Below are 22,022 nucleotides of genomic sequence, written 5' to 3'. Positions count from 1 at the left end.
TTTTGCTCATTTAAAATGTCAATTTGTTTTGGGGAAAAAAAAATAGTGTGTTTAGTTGAAGTTACAAAGATATTTATAGAGTTTTGTGTCTGAGGTCAGTCAATTTTATTTCAAGTTTAAGAAGAAGTTCCAATATTAAGGATAATGTGAATCTATACATACCTGCATCACTGGAAAATTGAACAATTTGATATACGACAGCATGAACCTGTGCATAAAGGGCTTGCTGATTACTAAAAGAACGTTTAATATTATTTGAATAAACACGACTGTGAAATGTAGTTTGATTTCAACGTGATAAAATACACTATAATGCCTTCAACTTTTGAACAGCCTGTTATTTATTTCACAGGAAGTAAGTGTGAATTGACAAGAAACGTAATGTATAGGTGAGGATTTTATAGAATCCATAATTATTACAGAGCTAACAGATAAAATGGTGAGTTTGAATTCTGCGGTTACTAATGTTTCTATTAGCTATGTACTATTCAAATTAAGACAATTGTATATGCTTCTGACAATTTCTATTTCTGAAAATCAATAATACACCAATTAAAAAGAAATTATGAATATAAATCCACTGACTCCAATACAGACTATATTTGGAATTACAGATTCAGAGACGTGATCCAATCTTGCTTGAAATAAACTTGGGTATCACATTTCCTTTCTCCATCTCTCCATCAGAACCGTGCAACAAAATCAACCTAAATGGACAAATAAACATGGAACATTCCAAAGAGGTTTGTAAAAAATCAAAACCATAAATAGAAATGTCTACCATTAGTTAGACGTAATTATCCAGGCATTGCTTATATAAATTGAACATTATATTATTTATAGTGGTTCTAATTAAGTGGCACTGATTAAGAATAGCACCTCCCCTGTTACTTCAGTGCATATGCCAGTAATCATTCATAAGTACTTCTAAATTGCTTTGTGCTGCCATCTTGTGTCAGTTTGTCTAATTGTCCCTTCAAAATCTGGCTAAAATGGGAATCAATTAGGAAAAAATGTTAATGTGAAGCAAATGTTTGACAAAACGTTAACAATTTCGAGTGATATTTCAATTTAACATTTTGACATCCTGACTACCTGAGTGTTATAGACATCATGTCTTCCAGCATGGCAACAGTGAAGGGTGTTGGCACGACCTTATTGGATGTTTTGAAACCAGCTCCTGATCCCATTGGTCAAAAGCCACAGCATGTTGTAGAAGGTCAGGGGTAAGAGGCAATAAGAACACCACCTGCCCAGTGGAAGACTCTGAGCAATTGTAGGAATGGTTTGCAACACAACTCATGGCAGAAGACTGTGCAGCAACCCAAAAAGATCCAGAAGATTCATACTGACCTGTGAGACCAACCTTTGTAGAGAGTCAGCCCCATGTCAGAGAGGAAGGAGGTTCCAACAGCTCAGCTTAAACATTTGAATCATTGCAGGTAATATCTTTTCTCAGACAGACGGAGCTAGATAGAGAGTTTTTGTGGGAATTTGGGAAATGGTCACATCATGTTTCAATAAGGACTATTACAATGCAAAAATCATGTTGAACTGCAAACTGAATTCTGTGTCCCTGTCCAACTCATCAATGAGAGCACTTTGGTGAAGTATTTTTAATACATAGCTGAAAATGTGTTGCTGGAAAAGCGCAGCAGGTCAGGCAGCATCCAAGGAGCAGGAGAATCGACGTTTTGGGCATGAGCCCTTCTTCAGGAATCTGTTCTTGAAGAAAGGCTCATGCCCGAAACGTCGATTCTCCTGCTCCTTGGATGCTGCCTGACCTGCTGCGCTTTTCCAGCAACACATTTTCAGCTCTGATCTCCAGCATCTGCAGTCCTCACTTTCCCCTCTATTTTTAATACATAAACTAGTTGGTGTGTCCGAAGCATGGACAACAAGTTGGCCACTTAAATGGGGAGCTCCCTTGAAGAAACTGAGCATGCATGCAATACAGACCACTTCTAATCTCATCCCTGCGAAAATGAGAGAGGCTGGGTTTTGAACATAGAACATTGAGGGCCGAAGGGCCTGTAATGTTGCGCCGACCTGTCATATCAATCTGAAGCCCATATAACCTACACTATTCCATGTACGTCCATATGCTTGTCCAATGACGACTTAAATGTACTTAAAGTTGGCCAATCTACTACCTTTGCAGGCAAAGCATTCCATACCCTTACTACTCTCTGAGTAAAGAAACTACCTCTGACATCTGTCCTATATCTATCACCCCTCAAATTAAAGCTATGCCCCCTCATGCTCGCCGTCACCATTCTTGGAAAAAGGCTCTCCCTGTCCACCCTTTCTAACCCTCTGATTATCTTATATGTCTCTATTAAGTCGCCTCTCAACCGTCTCTCTAATGAAAACAACTTCAAGTCCCTCAGCCTTTCCTCGTAAGACCTTCCCTCCATACCAGGCAACATCCTAGTAAATCTCCTCTGCACCCTTTCCAAAGCTTCCACATCCTTCTTATAATGCGTTGACCAGAACTGTACACAATACTCGGCTGCACTAGAGTTTTGTACAGCTGTAGCATAACCTCATGGTTCTGGAAGAGGTTATGGAACTCGATCCCTCTATTAATAAAAGCTAAAACATTGTATGCCTTCTTAACAACCCTGTCAACCTGGGTGGCAGCTTTCAAGGATCTGTGTACCTGGACACCGAGCTCTCTCTGCTCATCTACACTACCAAGGATCTTACCATTAACCCAATACTTTGCATTCCGGTTACTCAGACCAAAGTGAATCACCTCACACTTGTCCGCATTAAACTCCATTTGCCATCTCTCAGCCCAGCTCTGCATCCTACCTATGTCTCTCTGTAATCTACTACATCCTTCGTCACTATTCACAACTCCACCGACCTTAGTGTCGTCTGCAAATTTACTAACTCACCCTTCTACAGGTCGTTTATAAAAATGACAAACAGCAGTGGGCCTAACGCCGACCCTTGCGGTACACCCCTGGTAACTGGACACCAAGATGAACATTTCCCATCAACCACCACCCTCTGTCTTCTTTCAGCAAGCCAATTACTGATCCAAATTGCTATATCTCCCACAATACCATTCCTTCGCATTTTGTACAATAGCCTACTGTGGGGAACCTTATAAGAACTCAATAAGGTTTGTGAGGCACGACCTACCCTTCACAAAACCATGCTGACTATCCCTAATCAAATTATTCTTTTCCAGATGATTATAAATCCTATCTCTTATAACCTTTTCCAACACTTTACCAACAACTGAAGTGAGGCTCACTGGTCTATAATTACAAGGATTGTCTCTACTCCCCTCCTTGAACAGGGGAACTACATTTGCTATCCTCCAGTCTTCAGATTTGTAATTCCCAACCTCTTCTGGTATTTTTGCCATGGTGGACACCCTCACTCCTCTTGGCATAAGTTCTTCAGATATAGGAGCAGAATTAGGCCATTGAATCCATTGAGTCTGCTCTGCTATTTGATCATGGCTGATATACTCCTCACCTACATTTTCCTGCCTTCTCCCCATATCCCTTCAACCCATTACCAAATAAAAATCTGTCTAACGCTTTCTTAAATTTACTCACTGTCCCAGCATCCATCGCACTTTGAGGTAGAGACTTCCACAGATTCACAAACATTTGGAAGAAGTTGTCAATAGGCTGAGGTGTGGCAGATGGAGTTTGATTTAGATAAATGTGAGGTGCTGCATTGTGGAAAGGCAAATCAGGGCAGCACTTATATACTTAATGGTAAGGTCCTGGGGATTATGGCTGAACAAATAGACCTTGGAATGCAGGTTCATAGTTCCTTGAAAATGGAGTCTCAGGTAGGTATGATAGTGAAGAAGGCATTTGGTATGCTTTCCTTTTTTGGTCAGAGCATTGAGTATACAAGTTGGGAGGTCATGTTGTGGCTGTACAGGACATTGTTTCGGCCACTTTTGGAATATTGCGTGCAATTCTGGCCTCCTTACTATCGGAAGGATATTGTAAAATTTGAAAGGGTTCGGAAAAGATTTACAAGGATGTTGCCAGGGTTAGATTATTTGAGCTACAGGGAGAAATTGAATAGGCTGGGGTTGTTTTCTCTGGATTGTTGGAGGCTGAGGTGCAACCTTATAGAGGTTTACAAAATCATGAGGGGCATGGATAGGGTAAATAAGCAAGGTCTTTTCTCTGGGTTGGGGGAGTCCAGAACTATGTCACAAAACTAGTCCCTTATGTTTTAAAAGCTGTACCTTGGCTCAAGGAGACTCTGTCCTTGATTTTTTGTCAGATGGGTAATAAACCAGGCTGGGCTCTGATCATTCTAGTTTGGTACAGAGATGAAAAGGATTTTGAGAGGCCTTTTGTGTACATGTAAACAGGTGAGACTTCAGGCCAAAATGGTCATGTTTTAGAAGTGACCTGCATAAAGAAAGGGGAGTGGTCAGCTCTCTGGTTGAGCCAAACAGATTTTAGTTCAGTCTTGATCTGGTGAGAAACTCAACAAGGAGCTGTATGGAAACTCTCTCCCTCCCTTTTCTGCCCTTCAACTTCAACCTGTAAGTATGTGTTCCATTTACACTGGTTTTTAAAGGGAGTTTGCTTATTGGGGCTGTTGTGTATATTAGGAACAGCACAATTAAATCTAGCTGGCTAGATTGAGTTCTGTAGGGGTTCTTTATTCTGTTCTGTGTTTCATTGTGTAATTTTGTAAATAATGTTTTATCTGTTTTAAAATCTAGTAGTCAACCTAGCGAACTTAATCCGGGTAATTTTCATTATACACTTACCAAAACAAATTGCAAAGTTATGATCTGAGCTGCCTGCTTAAGAATATTTTGAGTGGTCTGGCTTAGTCCATGAAAATTAGAGGGCATAGGTTTAGGGTGAGAGGGGAAAGTTTTAAAAGGGATGTAAGGGGCAACTTTTTCACGCAAAGGATGGTGCATGTTTGACATGAGCTGCCAGAGGAAGTGGTGAGGGCTGGTATAATTACAAATTTAAAAGGATGAGTACATGAATAGGAAGGATATAGAGGAATATAGGCTAAGTGCTGGCAAATGGGACTAGATTAATTTTGGATATCTGGTAAGCATGGACAAGTTGGACCAAAGGTTCTGTTTCAATGCTATACATCTCCATGACTCTGTAGTAATATTAATAAAACTTACATTTAGGAGCAAGTCAATCAAGTTTAGAAGCACAAAATCAAACTTATTAAATCAAAAGCTTTTGGGAGGGGCAGCGTGATTCTGACCCTAACCACAGGACTTGACCACTCCATCTCTCCCTGAACAACAGTTTTTATAATCTGAATGATGTGTACAATGAAAGCCCGCAAAAGGCAGTTTCTTGTGTTCTGCGTGAGCACGCAGAAATTGTTGTTTCTGGGAGCAGTGTACCACGATGTTGTGTTCTGTGCATGCTCACGCAGAGATAGCTGGTTCCGGGAATGGCATACCACGATGTTATATTCTATAAGTATGTCTCCTTTAGTTAGTTTCTGTCTTCAGTCACCCTTGTGATTCAAGACATGTGGGAGCATAACGAACAGACCACCTACATCCAGTAATCATCAGTGGGGCCAGAAAGGGAGTGATGTCCAGGCGACTCAACATGGAGGCTAGCACCCAGCATAATTTTCGCTGTCAAAACTTTACAACATGAGTTAAGGACAGCCATAATAATGCAACAAGCGATGACAATAACAATGAACACTATGATGGCAGGCAAAAGGTACAAGCCCCATGTACCGCCTTGTAGCCATCCTAGCCACCCCAGGGGATTATAATCATGAAACTATTTCCCTTCCTGCCAGATCTTATCAGCCTCCAGGCGGATGTGATCCTCTAGGTTAGTTATATTGTCTGAAACGTCCAGAATGTATGTGCAATACTCAGGGACAATAACAGTACAGGTGCCACCTTGTGCTGCTAGCAAATAGTCAAGGGCCAAACAGCGCAACAGTACTGGTGACAATCACCTCAGCTGACACATTGGAGATGGCAGTGCTAACAGCTGGCAGTCTCATTAGCCAGCTTTTCCAAGGTCGATGCCATATTGGTGAGTTCCCGAGCAGCCATAGCAGTCCCATAGGCAGGAAAGGCGATCATAAAGAATCGCTCAGTATCAGTGGTGGACCATTTGGATCGAAGTAGGTGTAGTTAGGGATGGCGGTGGAGGCAACTGTAATGGCAAACAAAAGGGACCACACTGGCAAGGTAGCAAAGTCCGGACCAATTTGGAGGGAGCCAAGGGTCGGCCTTGGTCAAAATACTTTCCATTATAAGTCCTCAGGTAATCGGTCTGAATTGCGGACCAAATAGTTTTGAACGTTTTACCTGTAGTCATGTTGAGAATCTCAAGGCTCAGAATACTTCCAGAAAGATCAGTGGCCGGATGGGGTAAGGAGCAGGGAATGGGGACACTCACGGGTTCCAGCATTCCACACAGATAGACAATTACATTTAAAGGAAATAGGCCCCTTGGGCATCCCTTCACCTGTGGCGTTTGAGGGACAGAGCCAGGGGTATATGTGAAAGGTTGTAGTGAAGCTGGAACCAGCCTTTATAGTTTTGCATGTTATAATCCGTGGTCTCCCAGGTGACCTTATTATTGGCAGCATAAATGGGCCGGTCAGGGCCTCGCATGAATGACCCGTGAGATTCTCTGTCAGACCTAGCTCTCCCTACGCCACCCCCCCCCCCCCCCCCCCCCCCACGAAAAAAAAGAATAATGGTGAGGATCCGTCCTGGTCCAACCATCATTCTGCCGTTTCTGATTTATTAAACAGAATAGGTCTCAGGGGAATCCCCCCACTAGTGTGCAGGGATCTGAGTACAGTCCCAGCATTTAGAGGTATGCACATGCATATAGGACATATATAGGTAAGTATTAACATGTTCTCTGGTGAACAGTACCTAGGCTGGCACAATTCCTTCGGAAATATGTATATTTCTTCAGTTGTGACCAGTGTTTCCAGGCCCCCTTCCCTCGCATGTCAATACAGACGCACAGGTGACCCCTAATAACCTCATAGGGATCACTTAGGGGCGAAGCCCAGTTTAAGAGTAGAGTCTGATCCATAACCTTACTATCCACTGATGGAACTTCCGGACAATCCTCTAATTGCTTCTGTTCATCCGACCCATTCTGTTTGTCCCTAACTGTTTTAGCATCTTCAGCTGGGCGCTCAGTTCGAGCACATAGTGACATATTCTATTGTGGAGAGAGCAAACATCGGCACCCCTCATGATGATGGACCCGGGCAGTTGCATTGCCCTACCTGTCATCAACTCATAAAGGGCCAAACCAGTTGACCAGCTTGTGGTGGACCAAAGTTGCAAGAGTATAGCAGGCAGGCCCTCAGTCCAGTGTTTGTCAGAGTCCTGCAAGGGAAGTTTTAAGAGTTCTGTTCATTCACTCCACCACCACGCCAGAACATGGTGGATGGTAGGGTATATGAAATTTCTGTTTAATGCCCATTAGCTGACACATGATTTTTACAACTTTTCCAGTAAAGTGGGTCCCCTGGTGGGAGTCAATCTGGGATGACATCTCCCACCTGGGAATCATCTCCTCGGATAAAATTCTTGCTACAATGTTAGTGAGCAGTTCTAGGTAGGATAGGCCTCGGCCCACCTGGTGAATTAGTCAATAATTGCAGGGCAATATGTCCTCCCGTGGGGTTAGGGAAGAGGTCCTGTAAAATCTACCTATACATGCTCCCAAGTCCCCTTTGGACGTAGCTCGTGCCCTATTCTAATTTTAATGGCCTGCTTGAGTTGGTGCTGGGCACACGTCACACAGCAGTGACGGAATCAAGCTAAATGTCTGCCCGTGCCCTTCAACCATCATTCCTTTCCTGCTGGTTATCATAGCATCACGTCCCACATGGGAAATGCCATGGTGTTATTGTATAAATGTATGTTGGATGCACGTGGGGGCCAGGACCTTGTCATTCAATCTCCAGACACCTTGCTTATCTGATGTGACCCCCTGAGCCTTCCACCTGGCACATTCACCCACAGGGGTATCAGCGTGCAGTTGAGTCATGCTTATGATGGGGCTGTCCTCAGCAAATGTGGCAGAGAAAGGATGGATGTCTTATGTCTCTAGAAGTGATTGAGCAGCTTTGTCAGCAGTCTGGTTCCCCTTAAAAATGTGCCACTCTGGATTCTGTTTATCTGGTTCTCTCTGGTGGGCCTTGACCTTCAACACTGCAGCCTCCAATGGAAGTTTGCTGGCCAACAGTAAGGTCTTTATTATCTGCCCATGCTTGACAAGGGTGCCCCCTGTGGTGACAAAACACCATCTTCCCCAAAAAGTCATGTAATCGTGGACAATCCTGAATGCATATCTACTATCAGTTAAATGTTAGCCCTCTTCCCTGTCGTCTCTGTGAAGGCCTGGGTGAGAGCCACTAACTCTACCACTTGAGCTGACAGGCCTCCCTCTATTTTCCCCGCTCGGACAACTTGTAGTTCTGCGTTCACTACTTCCCATCCCGTTCGTGGCAAACCGTCTACATATTTACGTGAGCCATCCACAAACAGGGTCTCATCTGGTGCCTCCATGGGTACATCCTTTATCCCACTTTCCTCTACTTTATCGTACACATTCCCAAACACCTGTGGTTCACCATCACCTAACATCCCTTCCACTGGGTTTTTTCAAGTGTCTCATACAATGGTAATGGATTTGGTTGGTGGCAAAAGAACAGCCTCCTGTTTTGCTCTTTTCATGTTAGAAACTGTGCGTAATTTGCCCGTATTTAACATTTCCACGAGAGTGTGTTTGGTATGTAAGCCTATATTCCTTGTCATCACAATGGGCTCACTGACCCTCACAGCTCACGTGACACAGCCTAAAGCAGCTATACATCTGGACAAGCCGATCACTACGGAACCCTCCGCAATACAGTAATACCCAATAGGTCGCAGTTTATTGCCATGGAGCTGGGGTACTACTGCCGAGTAAAAACCTCCCTCTTTGTTTTAGTAAGTGTCAAAGTCTTTACTAGCATCTGGTAATCCCAGTCCCAGTGCTGACATTAATTCTGCTTTCAGTTTTGTATAGGAGTCGAACAGGGTCCATTGCAGGTTGACCCCCTTTTACCAATCGTATGGGTTCAGGGATAAAATTGCTGCAGTAATTAAACAAGCTCAAGACCTTTCTCACACCACAGATTGTCACGGGCCGTGGCATCTGTTGTATAGTTGTTTTCCTGTCTGCAAGCATTTCTTCCACGCCTTGAGTCCCAAGTAAAAAATTCTAGTTTTCCCAATTTGAGTTTTCTTTGGGCTGGCTTTTAATCCTCTGTCCTGCAAGCACCTTCTAAAGTTTTGGTTTGGATTCAGAAGCCAGGAGGATGTCATCGACATATTGGAGTATTATACTATCGTGGGGGCAAGTTGATCTCCCTGAGTACCTCACTCATTACATGGTGAAAGATGGCTGGACTATTATGGAATCCCTGGGAAAGTCTCGATCAAGTATTCTGTTTATCCCCAACGGTAAATGCAAACTTATCTTGGGAATCACAATGGAGGGGGATAGACCAGAATTCATTCGCAATATCCAGTACTGTAAAGATTTTGTAAGAGCCCATTCAAGATTGTGGATGGACTGGCGACTATAGGGTGTAATTTAGGAGTGACCCTGTTTAGGGCCATATAATCGATCGTGAGACAGTATCTTCTGATAGTTTAATGATGGCTACATGGGGGAATTAGTAGTGGTCAAAGTATCTCGAAGAATTCCCCTTTCCACTAATCCTTTCACAATTTCCACAACTGCCCTTCTGGCTTCAGGTTTTATGGAGTATTGGAGGTGCGGCTTGTGTTCCGGACCCTCCACAACTACAGAGTTGATTGTAATCATGCCTATATCTAATTTAGTCTCTGCCCAAACCCCTGGGGAGGAGGCACAAATGGTCCCAAAGCCATTGTCATCGAGCTGCCAATCACGTCCCATAGAGGAGGTGATTTGGACAGTGCTCAATTGGCTCGCATAAGTCCACATTCTTTCCTTTCTCCCAGTGGGATGGGGCCAGATTAATTCACCCTTCCCACAGTCTATAAGGACTTTGTACTCCATTAAATCAATTCCCATAATAGTTCCTTCATTATTTTTACACACATAAAATTACATCAGCATATACAGGTAATTGATTTCTACCAGTGGTTTCACTCAGTACACAGGCGTTTGTTGTCGATTAATCCCCTTCACATAAATCATTTTGTTAGTTGTGGGCAGGGGTAGGTCACTACTAGATATGGAAGCTCCCGTGTCCACTATCTGCCCTCTACCAATGCAGACATGTAAATCCTTCCCTCCTTATCACCCGTGCCCATGGGGGCTGCCAGATATCAGTCCAATGTATTCTCAGTGTTGTTTGATTTGCCGTGTTTTTCCCAAGTGTCTTCTGAGTGGCCCCTTTTGCCCCAGTATTGACAGACACAAGTGGGCTTCCTATTGTTCTGTTCCCTCCCCCTACAATCCCGAACAAATTGGCCCGTCTTGTCACAATTGTGACACATGGGTCTGGATTTTGTCTTTGTGATGGCACCTTGGTTTTCCTTCTGTGTCCTCCTTAACGCCTGTTGCCCATTCCACCAGGGTGTCATAGTCTTGGAGAATGGCAACCCTAATTTTTGGGACTGCCTGGTGTGCATGAGATAGCCCGTTCTTGAAAGCCTGAATGAATGCCCAGTCAGAGTGGTCTGTCTGAGGGAATCCCTGAGCATTCTTGGTAGACCCTAACAAGTCATTCCCCATATTCGGAGTCCCCCCTCTTCTGTTGCTTGGTGTTTGTTATTTTTGCCCAATTGGTGGGTGGTTTCTCCAGAACATGCTGAATTTCAGCCTTAAGTATCCCAAAGGGTTCCTGCTGGTCCTCTATATCTGCTTTAACAGGGGTGCCCGGGTCCATCCACCTCTCCTATAATCTTGACTTCGTTGCTGTGCAGCATCGGCTATGTCAGACCATCAGATAAGAGACGCCACTTGCCCTGTGGGCTTGCAGCCTGGACCAGTTGGTGGATATCCCTTACATGTAGTTGGTGGCCCACCCAGATGGTATCTAATTCAGCCCAAAACTTTGCGTTATTTCTGCGGGGCTGTTAGCGACCCAGGGAAGTTATGATCTGTGGCAATTCACCTGGTGTAAACAGCTTATATTCTGCATTCGCAATAGCTCCTTCCCCACTGTGAGTTACTGGGGTGGAGTTAATTCTTTGGGAGGGTTGTCAGGCAGTGTGACCAGGCCCTCCCGGGCATTATAAGGTGGTAATGATCCCCATTGACTATCCTCCAGAAACTGATTTTCCAGTTCTCTTAGTCGGGATTGAAGCATTTGTTTCTCCCTGGTCCATTTCTTTGTGGATTCCAAAGTCTGACCTATGAGGCCAGCCCATTGATGGACCAAAAGGACATCTATTTTCTTGGTCTTATCTTTCTTTACATCCAAAAGCCAATTTCACTGTTGATCTAGCGTCTGGGAACTCTTTCTCATCTCTCTAATGAGTGAATGTCTGTCTCTCATATACTGGTTAATGAGAGTCCCCGGGGGGTCCCCATTGATCTCCCTGTCCTGCCATGACACTGATAGGTTTATACTCTCAGATCCTCTGTCGGTCAATCACGTTTACCCACCAGCCACGACTGCTGAGTGTTTTCCCACCGGTCGTGTTTCACCCGGAATCGTTCCTATCGGAGTCTGGCAATACCCTGTTTTAGGGAGTGATCATTTCTTTGTATCCCGCTTATTTAATCTAGGCTTTTATCTCAGGCAGGAACAATCACACAATCAGCTCAGAGACCACACAACAGACATTCTCTCATTCACTCTTACCAGATCAACAGCTTCTGTAGTTTGATCTGCTTTTGTCCGATATCTTGCCGTGACTCCCAGGATGTGGCCACCCTACCCAGAACCGTGAACAGGATCCTGCTCGCATCGCAAGTTTGTTGTAGTAAAATTAATAAAACTCAAATTTAGAAGCCAGTCAATCTAATTTATTAAGTCAATAGACAATAGACAATAGGTGCAGGAGTAGGCCATTCTGCTCTTTGAGCCTGCACTACCATTCAATATGATCATGGCTGATCATCCTTAATCAGTATCCTGTTCCTGCCTTATCTCCATAACCCTTGATTCCACTATCTTTGAGAGCTCTATCCAACTCCTTTCTTAAATGAATCCAGAGACTGGGCCTCCACTGCCCTCTGGGGCAGAGCATTCCACACAGCCACCACTCTCTGGGTGAACAAGTTTCCAGGAATTGACCTCGTGAACCTACGCTGCACTCCCTCAATAGCCAGAATGTCTTTCCTCAAATTTGGAGACCAGAACTGCACATAGTACTCCAGGTGTGTTCTCACCAGGGCCCTGTACAGCTGCAGAAGAACCTCTTTGCTTCTATACTCAATCCCTCCTGTTATGAAGGCCAGCATGCTATTAGCCTTCTTCACGACCTGCTGTACCTGCATGCTTACCTTCATTGACTGGTGTACAAGAACACCCAGATCTTTGTACTGCCCTTTTACTTAAATTGAGAGGGAGGGGCAGTGTGATTCTGATCCTAACCGCGGGACTTGACCATGCCGTCTCTCCCAGAACAACAGGTACAGCAGTTTTTATAATCTGGATGACATGTACAACAAAAGCCTGAAAAGACTGTTTCTTGAGCTCTATGGAAGCAGAGATAGCTGTTTCTGGAAGTGGTGTACCACGATGTTGTATTCTGTAAGTATTTCTTCTTTAGTTAGTTTCTGTCTTCAACTCTGACACTAAGTAGTTTCTCCTCAACTCTGTTTAAAATTTGTTACCCGTTATCCTGAGACTATGACCTCTCATCCTAGAATGCCCCACAAGAGGAAACATCTGCTCCACATCGATTTTATCCAAACCTTTTATCATCTTGAGTACCTCTTGATCTCTCCCCATTCTTCTTAATTCCAGACAGTATAGGCCTAAACTGTTTATTCTTTCTTCTTATGACGAACCCATCTCTGGGATCAATCTAGTGAAGCTCCTCTGAACTGCCACTCCATCTTTCCTCAAATAGGTGAACCAAAACTATGCATAATACTCCAGGTGCCATCTCACCAATACCTTGTATAGTTGCAACAATGGTTCCTTACCTTTCATATTCTATTCTTTTAGCTATAAAAGCCAACATTCCATTCACTTTCTTTATCATCTGCTTTTCCTGCATACTATTTTTCTGTGACTCATGAATGAGGCCACCCAGATCAGTGGTGGAGTACCCCGAAGTCTCTCCCCATTTAGATAAAATGTCTCCTTCCCATTTTTTCCAAACAAGTTGCATGACCTCACACTTATCCACGTTAAACTCCATCTGCTACATTTTGGCCCACTCTCCTAATCTATCTATATCTATTTGTAAGGTTCTTATTTCCTCATTGCAATTTACCAATCTAGGTTCACTAGATTGATGCCAGAGATGAAGTGTTTGTTGTAAGAAGAAAGATTGGACAGTTTAGGCCTATACTCTCTGGAAGTTTTGTCATCTGCAAATTTGCCTATAGAGCCATCTATCCCTGTATCTAAGTCATTAATGTAGATTGTAAACAGCTGGAGCCCAAGGACCGAATCCTGTGGCAGCCCACTAGTTTCATCTTGCCATCCAGAAAAATTTCCCTTTATCCTGACTGTCTGTCTTCTGTCCATCAGCCAGTCACCTATCCAAGCTAATAAAGTTGACACAGTATCTCAGCTAGTTCTGTTATGAACACCTAATGCTGCCTGAATACCTTACAGTTAATCAATATGAGATCCAGAGATTGCATACTACATGGTGGATACTGCAGCAGCAAACCAGAAGACTGGTTGATTATATGAGGAAAATACATATCACTACTGTGGAAGGATCTTTGGAATTGGAGATCAAATGTACAGCTACCCCTATGGATGGGGATAATTTCCTTTGTTTTGGTTCTTGCCCAGTTGGTGGGAGACTAGTACAATTACAACATTTAAAAGGCATCTGGATAGGTATATGCATAGGAATGGTTTAGAGGGATATGGACCAAATACTGGCAAATAGGACTAGATTTATTTCGGATATCTGATCAGCATGTTTGAATTGGACCAAAGGATCTGTTTCTGTGCTGTATATCTCTACGACTCAACAACTCCATAGTATTGGTTCTTTGTACTCATCATATTTGGTGTACTGCACTTCCAGAATGCAAAAGATGTGGCAAGGAATATAGGATTTGGAGGAATTCAGTGGCTGGATAGATGAGGCAAGAGTCTGTATTGAAGGTTCAACCTGTATGGGTGGTATAACCATGTGTCTATGCAACCCAAATCTCAATATCTGCCCCCTCTGTGCACATAAGGGGAAAGGGGAAATCCTTGATACTGGCTGCATTGGGCTAGGCCAAAGTTCAAAAAGGGGCACTGAAAGGATTACAGTTGATGTTAAAAATGACTTTGTGAAATAAGCTGTAAGCAAAATGAGACAAAACAGAAGATTAGCAGATATACACTAGATAGGCTAAATAATGAGATTTGGGCAAAGGGCCAAGCCAAGGAATTGGTGATTGAATCAAACATGCGGCCTGGTCTGCATCCTCATTGAAAGAAGAGGGGTGTTGGATGAATAAAAGAAATGTCTGATTGAGAAATTGATGCTGAGACATCTGTTTGACAAATGATTTTTAAGTTGACAAGACTAGAATTGAGTATGTGTATGTGACTTCAGGTGTATATAAGGTATGAGTACTTAAGGCTTTGCAGTGTATTGTCATAGACTGCCTAAGACTAGTTCACCTTTCATCGGCTTGAATGGACACCAGTAAGCTATAGTCAAGATTAGAGTGGTGCTGGAAAAGCAGCCTCCTAGTAGTTTGCCAAGTCACACCACAATGATGGCTTGTCCATAAACTGTTGTGTCTGCATCATTGCAAAGGCCCACTTCACAGGGCCTGTGGGGCCTCTTTCATTAGCCTCATCAACTGCCCCGGTCATTTTATTGTGCCCTCGCATAATAATAGATGGTACCAGCACTGAGCTAATATACCATTCCAAAGATTTCTGTGCCATCAGCTTACAAAGTGTATCACTCTTCTGATGCTTTTAGTACATTATTCCAGCACTCATTCAGCATGGCACTGTTTTCTGAGTTCAACCACTCTCGCAATGGAACATGTTGTGATTAAATGTTGCAAAGCATACAGAGTGAGCCAAGCTCACATTCACATTATATGCTATTCATAATGGTAACTCTTGCATTTTTAGTGATATAACAAGATAAAATGATTGTATATGTTCAAACATAGAATTATGAGAAAGATGGACAGGCATTTGTGGTAATAGCCCGTAAAATGACTTCTCAAGAAAAAGGAGGTTGAAGCATAGTCAAGGAAAAAGGGGACAAAATGTATTGAGAAAGGGAGGCCAAATATTATTTGAGAAGGGAGCAATTGTTTACATTAGATCGCCTGGGGATGAGTAAGGGAAGTTGTCTGACCAGCAGTTTAATCCTGCTGATAGTAAAGATAAAGACTATTGAGTTAAATTACTCAACTCAAAATTCTGCATCTGCAGCAATTTGCCATAAATCTTTATTCTTACATCTATGGTAAATTGTCATAACTTCTAATTTATTTTGACAAAATTAATTTAATTAGTTGTGGCAAATTTACTTTATGGGGAAATTTCCTGTTCCAAGCTTGTGCTTTAAGTGCAGTTTATTGTAACATGAACTTAATTAGATCTTTTCAAGCACTTCATTCATTGAGATTAGCCTGATTCAGGAAAGTGAATACAGTATTAGCAACCTTGGTACTCAAATGTATGAAGATAAGTAAATAGTCATAGAGGCAAACAACATGGAAACTGACTGTTTGGCCCAACTCATGCTGACCAGGTTTCCTAAGCTGAATGACTCCCAATGGACTTCTCATATATTAGAGTTGATCTTTCTCTGCACTTTCTCTGTCGACGTAACAATTATATTCTGCATTGTGTTCTCATACCCATATGTATTTATGTAAGGTATTATTTGTCTGGTTAGCACACAATGCAATACTTTTTACTGTATCTTGGTACGTGACAATAATAAATCAAATAGATCAAATCATTTGCCTGCATTTGCTATCTCTCTAAACATTTCCTATCCATGTATCTGTCAAAGGTCTTTTAAATGTTGTAATTGTACTCTGTTCTACCACTTCCTCTGGCAGCTTATTCTATACATGCACCACCTTCTTTATGAAAAAGTTGGATTGCAGGTCTCTTTTAACTCTTTTTTTCCCTTTCACTTTAATCCTCTGCCTTTCATTTTAGAGTCTCCTATCCTGGGGAAAAGACTGTTGCTATTCACCTTATCTCTGCCCCTCATGATTTTATAAACCTCTGTAAGGTCACCCCTTAGCTTCCTATGTTCCAGGGAATAAAGTCTGAGATTACCCAGCCCCTCCTTATACCTCAAACTTTTCAGTCTCAGTAACATTCTTCTAAATCTTTTTTGCACCCTTTCCAGTCTACTAACATCCTTCCGACAGCAGGGCGACCAGAAGTGTATGTAATATTCTAAATGTGGCCTTAACAAATTCATGGTCAGAATTGAACCCAGTATTCTAAAAGTGGCCTCAGCAATGACCTCCCAAATCCTAGACTCAATGCTCTGACTGATGAAGGCAAGCATGCCGAACCACCTTCACCACTCTGTCCACCTGTCACCCCTAGGTCTCTGTTTCACAACATGTCCCAAGGTCCTACCATTAACTGCCCTGATTTGTCTTACCATAATGCATCACCTCACATTTGTCTGGATTAAACTCCATCTGTTATTCCTCGGTCAACTGGCCCAGTTGATCAAAATCACATTGTACTCTTAGATAACCTTCACTGTCCACTATACCAACAATTTTGCTGTCAACTGCAAATTTATAAACCATGCCTCCTTTATAAATGACAAACAGGAATGGGCCAAGCACCAATCCTTGTGGCACATTGGTGATCACAGGCCTCCAGTATGAACAACAACCCTCTACCACCACCCTTGGTCTCCTACCATTAAGCCATTTTCGTATCTAAGTGGCTAGCTCTCCCTGGATCCCATGTGATCTAACCTTATAACCAGTCTACCATGTGAAACCTTGTCAAAGGCCTTGCCAAAACGCCATGTAGTCAACGTCTTGCATTCTGCCTTCATCTTTCTTTTTAGTCACCTCCTCAAAAATTCAAATTTGAGAGATATAATTTGTTATCTGCAAAACTATGAGGACTTTCTCTTATCAGTCTTTGCTATTCCAAATGCATGTAGATCCTATCTCTCAGAATGCCTTCCAACAACTTACCCACCACTGACAATAGGCTAGTTTCCTGGCTTTTCCTTGAACTCTTTCTTGAATAATGGCATTACCTTAGCCACCCTCCTGTCTTCCAGCACCTCACCTGTGCTGACAATGACATAAATATCTCTACCAAGAGCCTTGTAATTTCTTTCCTAGTTTTTCACAATGTCCTGGGATACACTTGATCAGGTCCCGGGGATTTATCTACATTTGTGTATCTGAGGACTCAATCTCCTCCTTTCTGTAATATGTACTCTTTTTAACTCATTATTTATTTCCGAGTTCCCTAGCTTCCATTCTTTCTCCATGGTAAATACTGATGCAAAATATTTGTTTAGGATCTCACCCATCTCCTGTGACTTCACACATAGATAGCCACATTGAGCTTTAAGGGCCCCTATTCTCTCTACTTATTCCTTTCCCCTAATATTCTTGTAGAATCTCTATGGATTCTCCTCTACCTTATTTACCTAAGCCATCCCATGTCTCTTTTTGCTCTTTTTTAAGGTGTTCTCCCACACCCCATCTACTCTTCAAGGGGTTCACTTGATCCCAAGCTGCCTATCCCTGTCATAAGCCTTCTTCTTACTCTTGACCAGAGCCTCAATATCTCGAGGAACATGTTAGCCTTCAACACTTGTTATCTTGCTTTTGAAAGCCTCCCACTTTTCCCTGTGAACAGCCTCCCCTAGTCAACGTTTGAAAGTTCCCGTCCAATGCCAACAAAATTGGCCTTGCCATGCCCCAATTTAAAATTTTAACTTGTGGAAAAGAACTATCCTTTTCCATAATTCATTTAAAATGAACAGGATTATGGTCACTGGTCCCAAAGTGCTCTCCAATGTAATACTTCAGTCACTGGCCCTGCCTTATTACCCAACAGGAGGCTGAGTTTTGCCCCTTCTCTAGTAGGGTTGTCTACGTATTGATCATGAAGGTTTTTCTGAACACTCTTAACAAATTCTTTCCCATCCAAGCCTCTAACTCTAGACCATTTTCTGTCTATATTTGGAAAGTTAAAATTCCCTATTATTACAACTGTATTGATCTGTGATCTCCCTACATATTTGCTCCTCAATTTCCTGCTGACTATTGGGAGGCCTATAGTACAATCCCATCAAAGTGATCAACTCCTTCGTATTTCCATCCATATAGCTTCACTGAACAATCCCTCAGGAAAGGCCAATTCTGATGGTATTAGACAAGAACTTTCAAATGTATGATGTTGAGTTGCCAGTGTTAGACTGGGGTGGACAAAGTTAAAATATCACATAATACCAGGTTATAGTCCAACAGGTTTATTTAGAAGTAAAAGCTTTCAGAGCACTGCTCCTTTGTCAGAGATTAGATTACTTACAGTGTGGAAACAGGCCCTTTAGCCCAACAAGTCCACACCAACCCTCCAAAGAGCACCGCACCCAGACCCATTCCCCTACATTTACCCCTTCACCTAAGAGTAAACCACCCAGACCCATTTCCCTCTGACTAATGCACCTAACACTATGGGCAATTTAGCATAGCCAATTCACCTGACCAGCACATTTTTGGACTGTGGGAGAAAATCAGAGCACCCAGAGGAAACCTACACAGACACGGGAAGAATGTGCAAACTCCACACAGACCGTTGCTTGAGGTGGGAATTGAACCCTGGTTTCTGGCACTGTGAGGAAGCAGTGCTAGACACTGTACCACCGTGCCACCCAGTCAGCTAGTGGGGCCGGATCATAGGTCACATAATTTATAGTAAAAGATCACAGTGTCATGTAACCACACAACAGTTGCCTGTCAGGGATGTTCCCTCCCAGTCGGGAAACACTTCAGCAGTCAGGGACATTCAGCCTTGGATCTTTGAGTGACCATCCTCCAAGGCAGACTTCAGGCTATGCAATAATGCAGAGTCACTGAGCAGAGGCTGATAACTAAGTTTGGTACCCATGAGGACAGCCTCAACTGGGATCTTGGGTTCATTTCACACTGCAGGTGACCCCACTACACTGTACACTCTCTCACAGGTACACATACACACACTCTCTCACTCTCTCCCACATACAGGAACACACACATTAGTCTATGGGGTGAATTTGTATTTGCAGATATAACGTTACAGTGGAGTAAAGGCCTTTCAGCCCTTGATGTTGCGCTGACCTGTGAAGCATGACCTCGTGACTGAAACTCAAACCCCCCATCAATAAATGCCAACACATCATATTCCTTCTTAACTATCCTATCAACCTACGTGGCAATTTTCAGGGATTTAAGCACCTGGACACCAAGATCTCTCTGTTCATTCACACTGCCAAGAATTTTACCATTAGCCCAGTACTCTGCATTCCTGTCACTACTTTTAAAAATGCAAATGTTTGAGGGGGAAAAAAAACTGCAGTTCATGTTCCCTTATGATAATTGATCAATCTGAAGGAAATATTTCTGGCTATTCGCTTTGAGGTTTGACTTTGCAGTAAGTCTGCAATATACCACAAGCAGAATGGCAGATTGTGGTAACTATTCCATGTAGGAGATGTAACAGGAAATACTCCAGACACTATGTAATTGTGATCTCACATTGTGTAACTATGAACAGAGTTACAGGATTTTGTGGTAAACAAGCTTCCATATATGGCAAAGGTAGAAACATTTTATCCATGTAACCATTTGAGCTATGGAATCCATATGTAAATTCAAAGTTTGTGAGAAGATTTGTAGCTTGGGTGCTCGTTGTTGTGGTTCTGTTCGCCGAGCTGGGAATTTGTGTTGCAGACGTTTCATCCTCTGTCTAGGTGACATCCTCAGTGCTTGGGAGCCTCCTGTGAAGCGCTTCTGTGATCTTTCCTCCAGCATTTGTAGTGGTTTGAATCTGCCACTTCCAGTTGTCAGTTCCAGCTGTCCGCTGCAGTGGCCGGTATATTGGGTGTGTTGTCCCAGTTGACTTCATGTTGCTTGTCATCTGCGTGTGTAGCTACTAAGGATAGCTGGTCGTGTCATTTCGTGGCTAGTTGGTGTTCATGGATGCAGATTGTTAGCTGTCTTCCTGTTTGTCCTATGTAGTGTTTTGTGCAGTCCTTGCATGGGATTTTGTACGCTACATTGGTTTTGCTCATGCTGGGTATCCTTCGTTCTGGTGAGTTGTTGTCTGAGAGTGGCTGTTTGGTTTGTGTGCTGTTATGAGTCCTAGTGATCGTAGTAGTCTGGCTGTCAGTTCGGAAATGCTCTTGATGTATGGTAGTGTGGCTAGTCCTTTCGGTTGTGGCATAGCCTCGTTCCATGGACACAGGCATGGCACTCATCCACAGATTCAATCAATAAGCACATTGACCTGGACCCAATATACCGACCACTGCAGCGGACAGCTGGAACTGACAACCGGAAGCGACAGATTCAAACCACTACAAATGCCGGAGGAAACATCACAAAAGCGCTTCACAGGAGGCTCCCAAGCACTGAGGCTGTCACCTAGAAACGTCTGCAACACAAATTCCATATGAAAATGTATATCAATGTTATCATTAATTTATTTGTGTGCTAATTTGTTGCAGATTTTGAAGTTCTGCTTGAGGATTTTATCCCCTAAACGAGACAACACAACTTAACGTTCCTTTTTGAACCTATAGGGCCACGAATTTCAAACACAACAAATCAGCAGAGAGAAATAAAAACTACTTGACTGAGTTGCTTGGAATTTCTGGAATATATTATCCATAGTCATAGTTTAAATATCTTTTGATCAATGGAGACTGGAGTGGATCTTAGAACAAATTTTCTCCAGAAAAAAAAAACTTTATTTGAAAGTTGACAGGAGGTTGCAGCAATCTTAATTGCTGGTCCACTTCCTAGCTCGAATGAGGAATGGTGGAGAGAGATGATCAGAACATAAGCAATTCAGCCCCTTGAGCATGCTCTGCCATTTAATACAATCATGGCTGATCTCATCTTGGCCTCAACTCCACTTTCCTGACTGCTCTCCATAGCCCTTCAACTCATTACTAATTAAACATCTGTCCATTTCCTCCTCAAATTTATTCAGTGTCCTGGAATCCAATACAGTCTAGGGTAATTAATTCCCTGGATTCAGAACCTAATGTTGGTGCAGAATAGCTGCAGACTGGAAGGATGAGGTGATTCTTGGCTGGCTCTGTGGGACGGTGCTTCAATCCAAAGGAGAATCTCACCACTATCTTTGCCTGGTTCCACAATAGGTTTTGATTTGGCTGGAGGGTTTTATTATTCTTGCTCATGGGATACTGATGTGTTTCAGCCTGTTGAGAAGGATCATATCTCAGTTTAACAATTTCATGAGGCAACCATCTGCAGGTAGTTAATAACAGGGATGACAGGAAAAGGCTGAGTTTTAGGAGCTCTCTTGTGGCACAGTGACCAGGAGGCCTGGGTTCAAATCCCACCCGCACCAGAGGTGTGTAATAACATCCATGAACAGATTGATTAAAAAGTTATAGGTTAGGTCTTTAAAAAAAAAAGGATGTTTCTAAGAATGTAACCAATTTTTTTTTCTCTCTCTAGTTCCTACACAATTTTCACTAACTAGGTAGGATTAAGAACAGTCTTAATCCACGTGCTACAACATTACTGCTATTTTGAGACTGGTTCAATTTGATAAAATATTATTTAAGCAGATTGTTTACCCATCAGTTGACTGTCTTCCTTTATTAAATGGCTAATTTTCAGGAGTATAACTTAGTTTTTCTTTGCAGAATC

General features: G+C 42.7%; 1 long non-coding RNA gene across 1 annotated transcript; it reads left to right on the top strand.

Moving 5' to 3' along the window:
• The first annotated feature begins 307 nt into the window (after positions 1-307).
• LOC122556706 lies at positions 308-20,942 on the top strand. Its single transcript, XR_006313624.1, has 3 exons — positions 308-439; positions 688-743; positions 20,846-20,942. It is a non-coding gene; the product is annotated as an uncharacterized LOC122556706 (long non-coding RNA).
• Positions 20,943-22,022: the final 1,080 nt, after the last annotated feature.

This window comes from Chiloscyllium plagiosum, chromosome 14 (genome assembly GCF_004010195.1).
Source record: "Chiloscyllium plagiosum isolate BGI_BamShark_2017 chromosome 14, ASM401019v2, whole genome shotgun sequence".
Taxonomy (NCBI): Eukaryota; Metazoa; Chordata; class Chondrichthyes; order Orectolobiformes; family Hemiscylliidae; genus Chiloscyllium; species Chiloscyllium plagiosum.
The sequence above is the reverse complement of the archived record's forward strand: the minus strand, read 5'-3'. Positions and strand labels throughout refer to the sequence as shown.